This window comes from Perna viridis, chromosome 1 (genome assembly GCF_037379345.1).
Source record: "Perna viridis isolate PV_CMFRI_1.1 ecotype Kerala chromosome 1, ASM3737934v1, whole genome shotgun sequence".
Lineage (NCBI taxonomy): Eukaryota > Metazoa > Mollusca > Bivalvia > Mytilida > Mytilidae > Perna > Perna viridis.
In genome coordinates this window covers 23,194,458-23,213,379 of record NC_142445.1, presented here as the reverse complement: position 1 = coordinate 23,213,379, position 18,922 = coordinate 23,194,458, and the positions used below count along the sequence as shown (strand labels likewise).

The following is an 18,922-nucleotide window of genomic DNA, read 5'->3' as shown; positions in this document are numbered from 1 at the left end:
GCATGTAATTTGTTCTTCTAAGTTACTAACATAAGAATCGGAAACCTCATGTTCATTCTAAAATGGGAATAATGGTATTCTCTTGAAGTTTTTTTAAGAGGATAATGTCTCAGATTTGTCAAGAACTTTGTTAAAATGCATGGCCAATTTCTGTTTTGCAACAAAAAAATGATAATTGTTGGTCAATTAAGTCCTGGTCATGTAATTGCTAATTTAGCAAAGACTTTTTGCCATCTTGCCATCTTGCCATAGCCTGACCTGTCACCTGTTAATCTTCCAGTATGTACATCTGTAGGGATGATTTTCTTCCATTTTTTTTTAGCGGATTTCCACTATTTCAAATCTAGATTTTACCGTTTCGATTCCTTTTTTATTGTATATTTACTTTTGATTTTGCCAATTTCCACTTAGTTTGTTGACCTCGTAAAATCATCCTTGCATATGCCAGTCCATATTCTATATATCCTGGGATTTTATTGAGTTTTTCGTCTTGATCAAGGTTGAGCCACATCATAATGAAACTTGGTACTCGAGCACCTCATGGTATGGGGCTGTTCAGCATACATATATTATGCTGTTAAATGTTTGAAACCTAAAGAAATGCTGAGTTAAGCATTAAAACTGTATCTGTAAATTTTTTTGACTTGTTTACTGTACAACCATAATCATTCACACATATCCTATAGAATGCAAACAAAAGTTTTTTCAGCTCTGATTCTATCACAAAAATAGCCCACCATGTTTGATTCTAATTAAGTGAATGAACTCCATGGCTTAGGAAGGGCATTTAAGGATAACTTGAATCTGGCATTCAGCCTACTCAATAGGTTTGCTTGGCTAGACCAAATCAATGAAATGTTATTCACTAGTTTCTTGTATGTAGCTGGTTAATTCACAGTCAATTTGTTTTCCTCACACTTAAACGACATTTAAGCAATCCAGTTTCCAGGATAAAATGTAAATTATAGAGAAAATCAATCAGTAGCATCACTAATTATACAGCGACTCCACAACAAAACTTTCAAGTCCTAGTGAACACAATGCCTAAACTTCTGTAAAATGAAATGTTTTTGTAATTAAGTGCTATCTAGAAGTTGACACATTCCTTCTGGTTTTATGCCTAGCTCTGTGGTAATGAATTTTGTCAATTATTGAATTGTGTTTTAATTTGAAGGCTCCTAAACAGACACCTAATCATTTTTCACCTATCTGCTTGGATTGAATCACTATTTTAAGTGTCTAATGTTGTCAGTAACCCTGATGCAATTGAAACATCATTTGGCGTAGAAATAGTGTGTTTACTTTTCATTGTCAGTGTTTTCTTTGTTGATCATTTCTTTTTCACTGTCTTTTGAGCTGACATTTAACATACTTAATTAGGTGAAGTTCACAAAATCATTTCCAGTCTGTCTGTCTGTTTGTTGGTTCTGTATACTTGTTTTTTTTTCTGTTGTTACTCTCTACAATTAAGTTACATTTTTTCAGTCCTTGTGTCTTGATTTTTGACAGAATTCAACTGTTGTCATTTTTAATGGGGCATGATTTTCTTCGGCTTGAATACTCAAATAGGTTTTGCACCAACGGTGGAGATATTCAAATATACCAAGACATCTGTTACCTGTTCTTTTTTCAAGATATCATTTACTCTCTTGGAAAATCAAAGAAATAAGCAATACATGGTATTGGAAAAAAAAAACCAAAAGAGTATGTTTTTCATATTAACCACAAAAAATTGCTGTGATAAAATGGTATAGCATGGGCATCGTGGTCAGTAGAAATGGTTTTCGTTCAAAAGCATGGATATTAGTTGGATGATCTTAATACAGTTTGTAACACAAAAGGAAGGTTGGTATAGATTTTGGGGGTTATGGCCCAAACTTTCTGGAATTAGGGACCAAAAACAAGCATTTCATAGAATTAATCTATTTAATTCCAGTAATAGCGAATGAATGTATTTAATTTTACTTCAAAGGTCAGACTAAGACAGAATTTTTAGGTTACGACTAGAATGATTTAGAAATGAAGGACAAAAAGGGATCAAAAAGCAAGCATTTTCCTGATGTCCCAATAATTACTTAATTGGATCTTTTTAAAATTTACTTGAACAAATTAGGAATTAGGGGCCAAAAGTGGCCTGAAGCAGGCATTTTTCTGATGCTCATACTACTTGAGTAAAAGTAAATATATCTCTTTTAAATTATACTACAAGTTGCCTTACCTCAAAAGAGACTGAGATTGATTTTAGGGTTGTGACTTGAGCCAATTAAGAATTAGGTGCTATAAAGGGGCCAGAATGAAAATTGTTCTGATTTCTTGATGATGAAGTGAGTAGAAGGGGATCTCTTAGAAATTCTTCCACAAAGTACCATACCTCCAAAGATAGGTTGGGATTGATTTTGGAGTTGTGACTGGTAAAAAAAAGGTCAAATTCTTATTCTGTGTCAAATGTCTAATCACTATCAAATTCAAAGCTGTATCAAGTTAGTGTATGAATAGACAAGTATTTAATTACCCCAACTGGTCAGGGTTCAACCTCTGCAGTCGTATCAAGCAGCTTGATTCAAGCAATGCCCCACAGATAATTTTATTTAATTTTGCAAAATGATGTTAAACTATAGGTTTTTAAAATATTCCTAGAAACTAGCCAAATTTTTCATTCCAAGTCAATAATTAATAATAGGATAATTAATTAGAAAGAGTGAATAACCAAAATATGATCACAAGTGCCGAAGAATGCCTAGATTTAGTGAGTCTGCGGAACTTGTTCCACATACGAGTGAAATTTTAATGCGTTCTTGGCATGAGTGATCATATTTTGGTTATTCCCGATAACCAATTGATTATCCTGTTTATTATGTAGATTTCCTCCATTATTCATTGTTAATTTCAACATAAATTTAAAATTTTGTGAACAGCGGATAGATATTCACGTTGTGACGTTTTGGTGGGAGAAAGTGGGAGAGTGAAATTACTGAATTTATTTCACAGTGTGAATTATCGAAGAAAATTACACTGGGACCATGCAGTAAATGACTGCTATCTATATAATAAAAAGTTAACTGTAACTGTGGTTATCAATTTCTCTGTGCTAAAATTATTGTTTTACTTTAAAATTTAAAAAAAATATATACATGGTAATTCTTAGAATTTAGTTTGTTCACAGTTATTTCTCTTTGCACAGTCAGTATTCTTTTTTTTCAGGGAGGTATCCATAGAGGAAGAAGAAGTAAACACTAGATTATATCTGTTTCCTGAATAAGAAGTAAGTAATTTAGTACCTGAATCAGAGACTGATAGACTGAAATACTAAGTGACAATTCTGCTTAGTGCCAAAGGGTTTAGGTGCAGTTTAGAGCAGAGGCATGCTGCCAAGGTTTTCTGTTCAACTTCTCCTGTTAGGGCTGTTTGTTCTATACCTTACTATATTACATAGCTTAAAAAATTTCTTGAAAAAAACTAAAAAAACTAATTATACGTTTCTATGGTTTTTTCTTTCTGTCTAGAATTTGGGTATGAAATGTACTTGTACTGAAGTAAAATTAGCGAATAAGTGAATAAGGGTGAAAAATCCATAAATTAACCTCTTGTTTAGAGAAATATACATAGACTTACATATTTTTGATCACAATTCACTAGTCTTTTCCCTCCTCAATAGAAAAATTATTTACTTTCATGAAAATTGAATAATGTGACGCCACTTGATAGTTCTCAATTAGTAGAAATGATATATCTCAAATTTTGTTGAATTTTCTGTTCAAATTTTTTAAAAACCCATTTTTTTATAAGTGTGCATTAAGTCACACTTAGCTACACACTGAAGTTTCATTTTGTATAATGAATATACACAATGTACCAGGTCCTCTTGTTTACAATGATGTGATGATATCTTTAATCTTGCTCAGAAACAGATATTGATTTTGGATTAATGATAAGTAATGCAAGTCAGATGGATGATTATTCATATCTATATCTGTAGGAAAGTAATTTCCCTTTATAGGGCCCTTTACATAAATATTGATTAATCATAATTGACAGTCTGCTATCAGGTTTCATCTACAATACAATATAAAGAATGCAAATACTTTATTACACAATCAGTATTAAATCCCTCCATTTTCCATTTGTTGGTGTCTTAGTTTCCCCCACTGGTTGCCTCAGGTTGATCAAAAGAATTTCTCCCTGACTTGGGTACTGCACATGACAAGAATTGTTACTACAATGCAGTACTGGTTTCCATAGTGAAATGAACAACTTCAGAAATAATAATTAGGATATATACACAATAATATTTTTTCCACCTACAGTAAAGTGTGTATTTTAGTAGTGAATAAATCTGTCGGCAAATGACCAGTAGGAAAATTTATTGATTCAGCAGAATTTATGTTAATTTCATCTCAAGATTGCATTTCATTTCTATTTCTTATGGATTAATTCTTGATTTGGTAAGTGTCATTAACTAAATTCTTGAGGTTCAAAGGCTAGGGAATAGTGATGGCATTGGGTCTATTTTTAGGTTTCAACTCATTATGATTCTGGCAGTAGGTTGTGTAGCTATTGATTATCTAGTATATTTGTTTATATTTTTTTTTCTATTCAGTAGTGTAACAGGTTTCTGTAAACCAGCTTGACAACAGGGCAAGAACTAGAATATTTGTGAAGGTGTTGCTTTTGTTCTGAAATAATCCACAGTCTCTTTTGTAACATTTGATATGTACAGTATTTGTAGCAAATTTCATTGTCGGTTTGTTTTCTTACAAAATACTGGAAAGAATTATTTGTAGTATGTTTTTGTTTTTCTTCCATGAAAGGGTTTTAAATACATTGGGCATTGACTTTGTCTTAAGATCCAAGGAACAAAAATGCATGGTCATCCTTAGGTCAATCACAATGTAATATTTAGTTCTAAATTCAGTGTTGTTTTTTCCTAATGTTGTCGGTGACATCATATTAGACCATGTGTTAATGTACATTACACAAAATAACATATGTGAAAAAGTTTTTTTTTCACATAAAAATTGGGTTAAAAATGTGAACAATGTATCTTCAAGAATTTCTTCTCAATGAACAATAGTAATCCCTAATACCAACATATTTTGTAATTCTATCTAGATCCTCAGTTATACCTGATTTACTCAGAACACACTGCATAATAAGACTCATTTAAAACTTACAAATATAGTATTTTTAAATCTTGTTTTAAAATACTTTGCGTCTATAAAAGAAACCTGTCGTCAGCAAAAAATCTACATCTTTTCTTCCTTGAATGGAATGGCATGCATGAGTAGATAATTTTATAAACATATTTAAAGTATCATGAATTAATATTTAAATGTCATTTTATGATCAGATATTTTCTGCCAACTATAAATGATTTGTTGTTAATTTATGTGCTTAGATTGTCTCCCCTGAATAGTAGTTGCTGGTAATATGGATTCACAAAACTGACTGTGTCTGTGTTTCTTCTGGAGTTAAAACATTATGAGGTTCTTTTACACCTTTAACCCTTTTACTTCAAGGTAAATAAGCAAGTCATTACACTGGAGTCTATTAATTTGCTGTGTTAACAAAAATTGATTGATTTTTTTTTTCACAAATCTTGCAAGAAATATATACATATGTACATAATTTTCTCAGTAATGAAGGAGCAATAAACATACTCATTTTTTGTATATCGGAAACTCTTATCTTAAAATGCCATTGAAATTAACCTTTTTGTATTGAAAACTTCACAGTTTTTTGTAGTAAGGCTTTACAATTATGTTAGTGGTGGGTTGTGGATTTATATATTTCAAGGAGAAAAGAAAATAATCAACCAGTTGAGCAGATGGTTGTAGATTAAGAAGGTAATCTGGAGGTTAACCAGAAACATAGTGTTTGTACATATGTGATGCAGGTAAAAAAGATGGATTTTGTTTCATAAGATTTAATTGCAGGTAGCTGTTTCCATTGTGTGTGTGTAGAAGGTTTATTGTGAATAGATTATTCATCAGTTGGTGAAAAGAACATTTTCAGTAGGATCATTTTCTAATCTTTTTATCTAAGATGTTGAGAGTTTAAAGAATTCCTAGTAGTTTCAATTTTTTTATTCCATTTTTTTCTACTTTGAGCCATACTTACAAGTACAAACTGTCATAAATACATTCTTCAATTATTGTTTATAAAGTACACATACATATTGTACTATAAACCAATATCCATTGAGCTGTGCGTGTAGCAAGCCCTTGTACAGGTTTTCAGCTATGACTATGGACTAGAATGAAATTCTCTACAGTGTATACTGAGCTGTAATATACTATGTCGCAGGTCCAGAAATTTCCATAGAGGGAGGGGGTGCTCCAGAGATTCCTCGTGAATTCTGTATTTCGAGCATAAGGAGGGGGGAGCCTGCCTATGATTCTCTGTTCATTATACAGCTATTGCAGGTATAAGAAGTAAAGAACTTGCCCCAATTATTGAAGAAGGCTCACTTTTTTCTTAAGATGTACTCTTTTTAAAGCATTAGATATAAAAAAGCATGTAGTTGTTTTGAATAGATATTTTATAGTGGTAATGTTGTTGATAATACTCATGTCCATTTTGAAACTTGCGGGTGTACATTAGGGCAAGTAAGTAGTGGTGGCATGTCATAAATAAGAATTTTTCATTGTTGCACTTTTTAGAATTCCTCCTGGCTAGAAGTCAGAAAGGGCAAACATGTCCTCTGAGGCAAGATACAAGAGGGACTGGCAGTTCCATGTATGAGTTTCTATTTTTGGAATTTCAAAGTCAGGAATGATCCAACCAGTGTATTCCTTTTAATTTTGAAAAATTTGTCCTGTTTTTGGTTTTTTAAGGGTGTTTCCACCTGAGACACTTGTGATTTTTTCACTGTGCATTGTGCTTTCAGTAAATGGTACTCACTAATCTATTTTAGTATTGTCAATGTTCAAAAAGATCTGGGTATTCCAGATGTAAAAGCTAAGACATTTTGCTATGTAATTAAAATACAATGCGTATTACCTTTTGTAAAATGTAATTCATGTAGGGGAAATTATACACATGTATCTAGTTAGTTCTTAGCACAGATGTTGTAAAGATGCTATCACTGCACATCCTGAAGTCGTTACATAAGTATTGCATGGAGCAGTTGACAGAAGACATAACATAATGTTATTGGAAGTAAGCCATGTCCAGTAGTTGAATTATCAAATATTTATTGGTTGTTTAACTAATTGATGGATGACATACATGTTCTAAAGGTAAATAATTTGGTATGATTCCCAATCTTTGAGTTTAGAAATACTCACTAATGTATTTTTGGCTGGGTCAGATATTAATATTTCCTTCATCATTGATCACATATTGAACAAGTTCATTATCTCTGAATGTTTCTTGAATCATGTACATGTATTAAATGAGTATGAGGTATCAGTTCATAGAAGATTGATTTTTATATGCTCCGGATCTTTCTAAGGTAATAAATGTTGTTTGGCTTTCCTGCACTTGTTATCCTTAATGTGGTAAATTTTGCTGAGCTTATCATTTGATACGAACTTAATTTATACTTGCTACAAGTCCTTCTTTATTAAATGACACTGGAATTCTATGTATTTAACTTCTCCAATAATGCTACCGCTAACTGCAGTGAAGACGAGTGACTTTGGCAAGTCAATAATGAGCCACAATACTGTGTCTTTGCATTCTCTTAATTGTAAAACATACTACCTTGAAACATACACTAGACCAACTTAATGGGAAAAGCCTTACAAAAAGGTGAAGAGGGTAGCATCAATTCTCCAAAAGTTTGAATAGGACCTAGTGAAAAGTAAGCTTTTATCAATACAATGAATAAAATGGATAGACCATTAGTTAACTAATTGACTTTTTTTTTTTTTATTTCAAAAGGCCTAGGACATTGAGATTCATGGGGACATTAAGCAGTATGCTCCCTAGTTTTTCAGTCTGCCAAAAAATTGTTCAAAATTCAATATGAAATAATTCATTTTGTTGCCTAACTCTCATGTAATGCTGTACTGTTATATGTACCTTAGGAAAACATGTGATATTAAATTATTAGGAAACACCTACAGTTCTTCATGGTTACAACTTAAGCACACATGTAGTCGCATGCTTTCCTTGTTAAGTCATTTTTCTATATATACTAGAGATTTAAGATTATACTAGTTTTTTAGTCATTAAGTTCTTAATATGGAATAGGTATTTATGTCTTCATTGAAATGATTTCTAATATATCTTCATCCACTATCTGTACTGGTAAATCGTGTCTGTTTGGAATGGTCCTTTTGAATGCAGTAATATATTTGTTTCCTACTTGTAGATACAAGCCCTCAGAGGATGTCATATGGTATTCATACTTTGTAAGATTATTGTCTTGGAATCAAATTATAGTTGGTCTAAGGTCTTGGGCTGGCATTTTCATGAAATAGAAAAAGATATGGTGAAGCGTGACCAATGCACAAGCGTACAACTTGAATACGAAATGTTAAATACTTTCAGAGATCACCAAAATTTCTTCAATAAGTGTAAACACATCTTTAAGTAAGCTCTGTAAGGCCATGACAACGAAGTAGTAATAAAATCCATGGAAACTGAACAATGACGATTCTTCAGCATCAAACTAAAAAGTATTATAACAACTCAAAGACACATTAATGACCATCGTCTCATGACTGTAGACAGGTTAATTAAATCTGTGGTGGGGTTAAACTAGTTTTATAAGGCCTTAACCATCCCCCTGTTAAGGTTAGGTAAGGGGTTTGTGAGATTTTGGCTATGTAACCGTTTTTTTTTTCTAAGTTATAATCCTTCGTAAACACACCTTTTGGGAGAAAAGTGGGAATCACCATGTTCCATCCCCTTTTAATGTAAGGTACGGGGCTTGTGAGAGTTTGGCTATGTAACCGTTTATAATCCTTTGTTAACACACCTTTTGGGAGAAAAGTTGGAATTACCATGGGTATCAGTTTACCAGTCTATGTACCATGTAAGCTTAACTTTTGTAATGTTCTTTAGTGGATTCTAATTAGCATTTGTATTAGGTTTGGTTGAATGTGTAAGCATATTTATCTTGAGATACTTGTTTGGAAGGGAAATTGTTCAATATTTAGATGTTTGGAGTCCCAGTTGTAAATAGGAGGTATCCTTCAGTGACTGCTCACTCTCTTTAATTTTTATTATGCAGAGTCTGGCCTCAAATCTAACCTGGTCCTTGAAAGCTGTTATGAACTTGGGAACTGAAAGAACAGCAGTGGACAACAGAAATGTTTTTAATTGCCTGCAATGAAGATATTAATAATAAGACAACAGAAATAGGATGTTACATTGCTGTTAATTGGCAAGGCATTTCAGTATGATAAAACACAGTTAGTGTAAATGCATTAAGTTAAGCCTGGGTCAAAATAGTGTGAAAAAAAATGTACTAGCCAAATTTATTTTGACACTATAAAACACTTTTTTTTAAAAGAAAAAAAAGGACAGAAAGTTAGTAACTGAATATATTCTTTTAAAATCTGCCAAAAATAACCTTGAATATTAAGAGGTTGCCCTGTAAAAATCAAGAAGGTCCTATGATATGGTTGGCACAGGCTAAATTTTGTCCCACTGAATTTTTTGTTTGAATGTAATGTTTTTTTCATATGTATGTCATAGTAAAAAAATTTTTTTTTTAAATGACAAATTGTGGCTTGGAAAACAATTTTAAAGTTCCCTTACAAAGCAACCAACTTTTCCACACGAAAAAAGAGTTATCTCCCTTTTTCATTGAATTTCCGTGCTTTCTTTTGGCTTTATTCGTTGCTGTTTATCAAAATATTCAACTTTGAAAAAGGATGCATCTGTTACATGAAATGGATGAAACTTTTTAAAACAAAATTGTCATGTACAACCTACTGCCTGGTTTTTGCGTGGTTTTTTAAAAGGAAAATTGACAACCATGAATACAATAACAGTATTCAAGACCAAGTTTTTAAGGTGTCAGATGTATTTTGCAGTTTGACTTTTTTGCTAATGATATGTTTGATTCAGATGTAGGTCAAAAGTGGCTTTCTTTCTGAAGGTCAAGGCCTCCTAAAGTCAAGATTTCAATGTACATTTGACTTGATATTCTTTATTTAAAATAATTTCTAATTTCTTAACAGAATAAGCTGTTTCCCTTTTAGGAAGTTCAAGGATGCTAGTGACTCCCAAAGTAGGCAAATGCTTTATTAGTCTGCAAAATTAAATGTAATTTACATCTAGAATTTCAGAAATAATTTATCAGGATCATTGTAGCTAGGGAAAATAAGTTGAATGCCCCTTGAAGGAAAAAGTCTTTGAAGAATTGCAGCATTTTTATTACAAATTTGATTAAATTTATACCTCAAATTATACATTTGGTGAAATGAACGAATTTGACATGAATGTCCTTGACATCCTCTCAATGTTTAGACAACCAAGACTATTAGTTCTTACTAATTACTATTGAAGAGAAAGGTTATGTATATTTTTGTAATGTGCTTGCTCTGCTGCTGAAGAAGAAAATATGCGGTGCATTAACCAAGAACAGATGGTTTTTACGTGCATTGCGTTTCTGAATTATCTTGCAGGAATTGTACAATAGTTTGATAGGTTTAGATTACTACTTGTTGCTGTATTTGGGTGTGAGGATTATATCATTGGCTATTGATGTTTTCTTTACATCTGTATGTAACATTTGTCAAAGTTTCATGGATGAATGATTAAAATTACAATTTTTGTGTTCTGAGTGATGAAAGAAAAAGTTTTTATTCTGTGCTTGATGTTCATGATACAAGAGTTTTAAAATATAACTTTTTATTGTAGTTATGACTAAAAAATGTTTAGCATGGTATGATAATTCAAAATGATTCATCTTTTTGATAGTACTAGTCTAGGTTGGTCGGGTTTGTTAGTTTTCTAGGGTGTTACAGATTTCTGTTTTCAAAAGTCTTTATTGTAAAAAATTATTCTTTGCTATCCTGTATGCCACATGAAGAAGTGAGGTATTCTGTGATACCCTCCCAAAAGTTGTGTGTCCATCCCGATGGTGTCCAATTGATAACTTGAGAATGGTTCATTGAAGTTTTTTTTTTAAACTATGTACAGTTGTTTAGTACCATAAAATATAAGTTAAGTTCAGAACGCCAAATCCAAAATGTAGTTTTTGAGTTTGAACATTTTGCCATCCCACTTTTTTCACCATGTGGTGGGGTATCTCTTAATGTTCTATTAATGCCATGTTTTACCATACAAGTGACTGAAAAAGGAACTATCACTTATCACATTTGTACAATTTTCTTCCATTTCACATCTCCCTGCAAGTCTTGATGATTTTTTGAACTGTTTTCATGTCCTATTTTATTTGTGTGCACTTCACATATAACCATTAGTTGTAGTAAGTACTGATGATACCAAAAGCCAATTAACTGCAGACAAGAGCGGTATGATACATTTAGTACGGGAATAGGGGAAGCCATAGTGCTTCTTATGTTATCTGTACTATAGACTTGGATTTGATTTATTTATAAAGTTGTTCAGAATAACTTGTTTAGACAAAAATGTTCATGCTTACACAAACTTTTTGTACCATGCTAGACCTCTTACAATTAGGCTAATGGTGTTACAAGATTGAAGTCATCAATACAGAAGTTTAATGGTCATCATCATGAAATCTCGAATTATGTATCCATCTACACCATGAGAACAAATTTGTTCACCATGTCATAGTTTTCCTGTCCTCTTTCATCTACCTGAGTTGTGACATATTATGAGCTTCTAGAAAAGCAGAGATCTCCAATCCTACCAGTGCACTTTGTCCATGCTCCTAACCCAAGTTGCTCATTTATTTTTGTCTCTTTGCAAGTGTTATCTTGGTTATTTTATGTTCTTTGTTGTGTGTGTATGTTTTCCCTGTCTTGTCTTCTTGGTATACCTTATATTCTTTTGATATCTGCTCTGATCTTGGTTCCCTTGATTAACTCTTACAAGCAGGATGTAGTGTGTGGGGGAAATATGTATAAATTGTTTATCACTGCACGAGTTCTTTTTTTTGAGCTCATGTTCTTCCACTCTTTTTGTATTGTGGGGGAGGAGGGGATGGGGGGATATTTTTCAAACAAGCCCTGAACTCCCATGCTACCAGCCTGAAATGTATACATTATTACAGATGCAATGTATGTACAGGTATATGTATATTCGATCAGTTATTGGTAAAAGAACAATGCCAGCAGTTTTTGTAATGAAACACAGTTCTAGCTTCTGTTCTTGTGTCATAGCATGCCATAATTTAAGGACCCAAGCTGAAGCCTGATTTCTTAGAATTTTGTTTCTCAAGAGAAGTAGACAAAAAGTAGTACTTCAAAAAAGTTATGGGCACAGACTGAGTGTCATTTGGCTATTAATGAACATGATTGACTTTACAGTACTGAAGTTCTAAGAAAGCTTCAGTTGTCTATCAGTGCTGTGTAACTTTAAGAGGGGTTTTCATAAATCTTCAGCTTTTGCGTGGGAACAATTGTCTTCTTAGATCATGTGTTTGATCCTGGAGTAAGGGAAGTGTTAGATATTTAATGGAATACTTGCCTGCTATGTACAATAACAGGATACATTCTGTGGTGAAATAATATTTTATATTCCTTTGTAATTAGTACTCATAGGACTTTGCCTGTGTAAGGTGCTATTGAAGCGATATAATGTCTGGTGGTTGGTATTTGATTGTCAGGCTTGTTCTAGTTAAGCTAATAAATACCAATGTTTTGTGATAGTCTTGTAGGTTCATTAACTTAGTATCAATGATTAAGGTGTCTGTGTTGTCATTTGGATTATCAACATTGTCTGGTCTTCTTCAGACTAAAGACACTGAACCAGCATTTTAAGTTGGGCACGAACCTTCTTAAGGATGGGTCATGTTCTATGATTTTAATGATTCTATCCAGGAAGGCCCATACTCATCGTTTTTACCTTTGTCACCAATGGTGAAAGCAGGTCTAGTAGCTAATCCACTCCTTCTGGTGCTAATGGGTATCTATTTTGGTTTTAAGCTTCCTTTTGAAAATAAAAAAAAAAAAAAAAAAAAGCTTTTGGAAGAAATTTTTTTCCCTTAAAAAATTGATAGAAAAAGGCCTGACACATTCTTCTTTGTATCTTCTTGGGCCTGTGAGGTAATGACAAGACAAGTGATCCATCAAATTAAATCTTGTTTTAGAAAATATAATGGGTTAGGTTACTTAGCTTGTAGACTTCATACAGTTACCATACCATTGTTAGTTATCTACATGCAGCAACACAGTCCAGATGGTTTAATTATTCATTTGTGATAAAATAATTCTAATGCTCACAAAATTATCAAATACTTCTATCTTTTGCATAATATTGATGACAAAACAGCTACAAGATAAATATTTTAGTTGCATTGAGATTTGTAATCCAGATTCATGTGATTTGCATATCTAGTCATGGGAGGTAGCAGGATTTTCTGTGACAATAACTTCCTATCATGCATCTCTGAGCTATTGACGGCGTTCTATGTTGAGAGTTACAGATCCGTTGAAACCGTAAGGGGGTATCATTTATGGTAATTCTACTCTTCAAATTAACAGAAATTTAAATTTTTAATTCCATATGATTTACAAATGAATAAACAAAGTGGTGGCTCTATATGTGGGCGGATGATAGTAACATGTTAGCAGATAGATTAATGGAAATAATGCTGCTTCATCTCCATTAAAATGGGATAATAAAAATGAGCTGATATCTCAAGGGAATACTTAAACGACCGTATTTGGAAATAAGTTTGTCCATCAGGAGTTCATTTGAGAGGATAATAGTTATTGGTGCTGAGTGTTTTAGCTGTGATAGTGCATGGTGTTCTGTCACTTCATTTTCTTTGTTAAACATTGGCAGTATGTTGACACGTAATCTTACTGGAGACTATCTGTGGATTGCTTCTTATGATTGAAATTCCTGTTCAGCAAAATGTCATGGGCCTAGCTGGAGTCATTCCTGGCAAACATTGGTTTAATTGACCTTATGGTTGTGTAATAAACATCATACTACAAATAAAATGGTCAAATCAATATGGCATGACACAGTGGTAGAAATTGTTACAATTTATTTATAGTTTTACAGTTTTGCATTATTTAATGTTATAAAAGTTTAAAAAAGGCAGTTTTTATGGAAAGTGTTTCTGTGATCAACATCACACAGCAAGTAAAGAGGTCAAATCAATAAAGCATAATACAGTTGCAGATATTTTCAATTTTACAGTTTTACAAAAGTTATGCTTCATTTCTGCATTAGATTCTAAGATTTTAGTTACAGCCTAATCACAGTTTTAACAGATTTTAACAGGATTTTAAAATATTTGAGCAATATTGTCTGCCTTTTGGGCTTTAAGCCTGACACTAATACGTTGACAGACTAGAGGATCTGGAGGTTGGAACCCCTCTCCCTTTTTTTTTGTTGAAAAATTTCGTTCATTTGTGCAAAATTAAGGAATGAAGGCAAAAATGAGCAAATAATAAAATAATGAACTGGAACCACCTCTTAAAATCTTTCGATTTACCCCAAAATGAATTTAGGTACATTAAATGTAAAAAGAAAAATGGCCTTTTAGATTTTTGAAAAAGTTTAAAATTTTCACCCACTTTCATTTTCCTTGCCAGACTCACCTTCTTTAAGATATTATATATACTTCATTTGTTGTGTTGATGACTCTTCCTCAAGCTCAACTTTAACATTGATTTTTTCCTCATTTACAAGAATGTTGTTATTAAAATGATGTTTAACATGATTTTTGTGACATTTAACTTCTAATATATAAAATATCGTCAACAGATGTGTTTAACTTGGAGCATATTGGTCTCTGCTGTTTGATGAAAATCTTTAATTAAGACTTCTGTCTTTTGATACTTAACGCAGAGTATATTACTTGGCAATGCTTAATTTACTGTAAAAAAACAGATGAAGACTATTGCATAAACTTGTACTTAACGTTCAGGTTTTTCTCCACAAACTGGTTTTGCCTGTGAAGATTAAAAGATTTTATTTTTTATTTTTTCAGATAATTAATGGGTGAAAAACAGGTATGTATGAGTAACAAGGACTTTAAGGTGAGATTTTCTTAAAATGATGCAAATACCATAAACATTCAAGGTTGTTTGTGGTTAGATTAATGGCAAGGTTCTATTTGCTTAGATTTGCAAAATTTCATGGACCTGATATCACTTAGGGTGAGGGAAGTTGATGACAGATTATATTCAGTCGCTGCATCCTGATATGTTCAGGCGTTAGTAACACGGTGGCATGATCAGTTTCACAGGGGACTAAAAATTGAAAAGCTGAGTAATTATACCTTTTAAAATGAAGTACACAGGAGCAAATTTTCATTAAAATGTGTCCCAATTTCCTCATCTGAGAATCTTTTGCTTAATTGAATTATCAGTGGGATTGTCTGGTTTTCAGTATATTGAAGTCTATTTGTGGACATTTTATTTTCAATTGATAATTTAGTTAATAAAATCTATTTCCATATAAAAGCTGTAGGCTAAAATGTACACCTTAAGTATATATTTGGTTTCTTTTATGAGTCAGAACTTGTAATATAGAATATATGTAATATAGGAACAAAGGAATGTAAAGCAGAGACAGATTTTGAACAATCTTGGTACAGTCTTAAATTTGAATAGCAGAATACTTAAGGTTGCTTTCCACCAAGTTTAATGTAGTAGAATTTAAAAATTGTTGAGATGACAAGTACATGTATTAATACTGGCCTTAGCCTTGGAAGGTTTGTTGAAAACGAGCTTAAAACTGGTTATGCACCTCAAAAGTGAAACAAATTTGTTATAATAAACCACCACAAAAGTTTCTGCCTATGGGTTAATAAAAATTTTATCACCAGTTTATCATATAAATTCCGGGTAATTTACATCTTGAGGCACTTCTTTTTGTCTAGTGCAAAAAGTTGAATTAATTCTTCAAATTGATTTACAAGTAGTAAAATAAATCCAGCAATAAAATCAGTTAAGTTTTTCCAGTAAAATATAGATCTGTTTTTCAGGATCCATTAGATTCTAAGTTTGATATTTGTAAATGGATTTAGACATTCTTCATGTGCTGTAGTTGACATAAGAGTTCTTCCTTTTGCATGATCTGTTTTATTAGTGAAACCACCCCTGGCAATAGGCCAGTTGAGCAATTGCCATCAGTTGGTGTTTGTGTTACTGTCCGTCAAAAAACATGGCTGCCGTTACTAAAATTAGAACATATGGGTCAAACTGTAGTTTTTCGCATTTATCTCCAAAACCATTAGATTTAGCCAAATTCAGGTAAAAGTGTTCAGCATGATCAGATCTGTGGTCAAATTTTCATTTTAATCTGTTTAGCTATTTAGGAGTTATTGCCCTTTTTCGATGTTATTTTGCTATTTTTAGTATTATTTCTTTCAAAAATCTTGTCTGACACTATTTGACCAACTGGAACCAAACTTTGTATGAATGTCCTTGGGGTATCTTGCACAAAAATTATGTTAAGATTTTTGATCCGTCTAAAAACATGGCCACCATTACTAAAAATAGAACATAGGGGTTCTAACCACTGTAAAGAGAAAGAAAAACTGCACAAAATTTTGTGTTTTCCAGCCTTTTTAACAGATTTTCCCAATCTCAGCCAAGTTTGAAGGGCATATTTAACAGTATATGTTCAAATTATTACCACAAACCAATCAGATCAGCTATAAAATACATTTAAGAGCTGGAGAAACAACATTAAATTTTCTTCACATAGACTGTTTTGGGGCTAATTTTTTCACTTACCCAACCAACTTCTTTGGTATGAAAGGTCCCAAGGGTATTTTCATAGAACTGATGAAGGGATTTTTGAACCATCAAAAAACGTGGCAGCCAATACTAAAAATAGAATATAGGGGTCAGACGAATATTTTTCAAAACCATTACTTTTATCTGAATTTCATCAATTGCCAAAATGATTCTCATTATAAGGCCTACAAAAGTCTGCATTGGATCAAAGTTGATGGACACCTCCTTGTTAGAGTTCTTGCCTTCGAAAGGTGAAAAATGGTATTTGTTTTTTTTATAGTTGTCAGCCAAATTATCTTGAAAACTATGATAGATCGAAAGAACTTATCAGTTGCTGAAATAATCTTTACGATAAGGCCTACAAAAGTGTGTAGAGATCAAAGTTATTGGACAACTCCTGGTTAGAGGTATTGCCCTTGAAATGCGAAAAATGATGTTTTTAGCAGTTTTCAGTCAATATCTTGAAAACTATAATAAGAAAAAAACTTTCAATTGATGAAATGATCCTTGTGATAAGTCTTACCAAAGTCTGTTTTGAGTCAAAATTGTCGGACAACTCTCTGTTAGGTTTATTGCCCTTGAAGGCAAACATTTTATCAATTGAGCAATTCAAGCTCCTTGGAGTCTTTTGTTATTTATTTATACTGACATAAAATGAACTGTTTAAGTCCTGAAAATGTTTTAAAAATTTTGGAAGATTTGGAAATTATTGCAGTGTTTTTAGTATACACCAATGCATATAAAATTCAGACATTGCTTTTTGTAGTCAGATGTGATTTATGGTGTAGAAAACAACCAAACCAATGATGCTGTTTTGGTCTACATATGCTATATTTTTATGTAACAATATTCTTTATGTATTCAGATTTGCATTTTTTAGAAAACGGTACACTAATCTCTTGTACAAATCAACCATTTTAAGAATGATAAATCTTGCAACGTGCTAATTTCCTGTGCTATCTGTCTCACAAGAGCAACAGCTGAATTCAAAACTAAGACTGGTTCTGTGGTCTGTAACTGATTCGGAATTTTGTTGGTTTTTGATATGCATGAATCACCTGTCTGATTTTTATTATACCCCATGCAACGAAGTTGCGAAAGGTATAATGTTTTTGACCCGTCCGTCAGTTCATCTTCAGTTTTTCAGACTTTTTTTAAAGGCTTGCAGTTATTGACATGATTGTTGCTATTTAAATTTACCATGATAAGTTACAAGAACTGCTTCGATGATTTTTACAGAAATTACAGGCCTTGAACTTAGCTAAATTCACAGAAATAACCTTTTTTTTTTACACTTTTTTCTGAACGATTGCAGATTATGACATGATTTTTGGTATATAAGTTCACCATGATAAGTTACAGGTCAAGTGTATTTTTTGTTCCGCTATGATGATATTTACTTTGGATTAACTAAAACTAAAAAAAAACACAATCTGGAGTTCGAAACTACCATTCTGAGTAACAGAAATTAGTTAGAAGATAAAGGTCTAAAGCCTAAAAAACACTCTTTTTCCTTTTTTTATCGGGGTCCTTCTACATGTATTTCTCTTACGAACAAAGTTACTTTGAGTATCCAACATTGGGACCCATGGGGTATGTGAGCGTGCTCACTAAGGTTTTTAAATTAAGACTTCTATTTAATAACTATTAAGTAATGCCCCGGGTGTAAACCTGTAAATTTAAGCTTGCAATTTGAAGTATTTACCAAATAAATTGATTGATTGATTGTTGGTTTTAAATGCTATTTCAGCAACCAAGGCCATATCAGGGCAAAAATATTTAACAACAATAGAATATCACCAAATTTGAAGTCAGAAAATGTTGTATATTGCAAAAATTAATATTGCATTTGCAGGTGTAACATTATCCAAATAAAGCAAATAAAGTGTGTGAAGCTATTTCAGACTTAGCAGTATATTTTACTTCTTTTATGAGAGAACCTAAATAAAGATTTGATCTGTCAGTTTTGGCAGATATATCATTCTTGCAAAATTTGCACATGAATGAAAACCAATGATTGCACAACATATGTCTCAATTACAAGATGTTTGTATAAAAAGAAGTCAGTAGAAAAGATTTTGATGAAAAATATTACTACAATGAAAAATGAC

General features: G+C 32.3%; 1 protein-coding gene across 14 annotated transcripts in view; it reads left to right on the top strand.

Moving 5' to 3' along the window:
- The window catches only part of LOC148627840 (plasma membrane calcium-transporting ATPase 2-like), a 107,970-nt gene that overhangs the window by 14,594 nt on the left and 74,454 nt on the right, over nt 1-18,922 (top strand). For 11 of the 14 annotated variants that reach the window (XR_015921643.1, XR_015921640.1, XR_015921641.1 and 8 more), the window contains 2 exons: nt 3,202-3,262; nt 15,056-15,077. The gene's annotated coding sequence lies outside the window, so the exon portion shown is untranslated. Of the gene's footprint in view, nt 1-3,201; nt 3,263-4,193; nt 4,443-5,394; nt 5,517-15,055; nt 15,078-18,922 lie in introns of those variants that run through there. The other 3 variants (XM_088580069.1, XM_088580015.1, XM_088580025.1) reach the window with 3 other exon arrangements.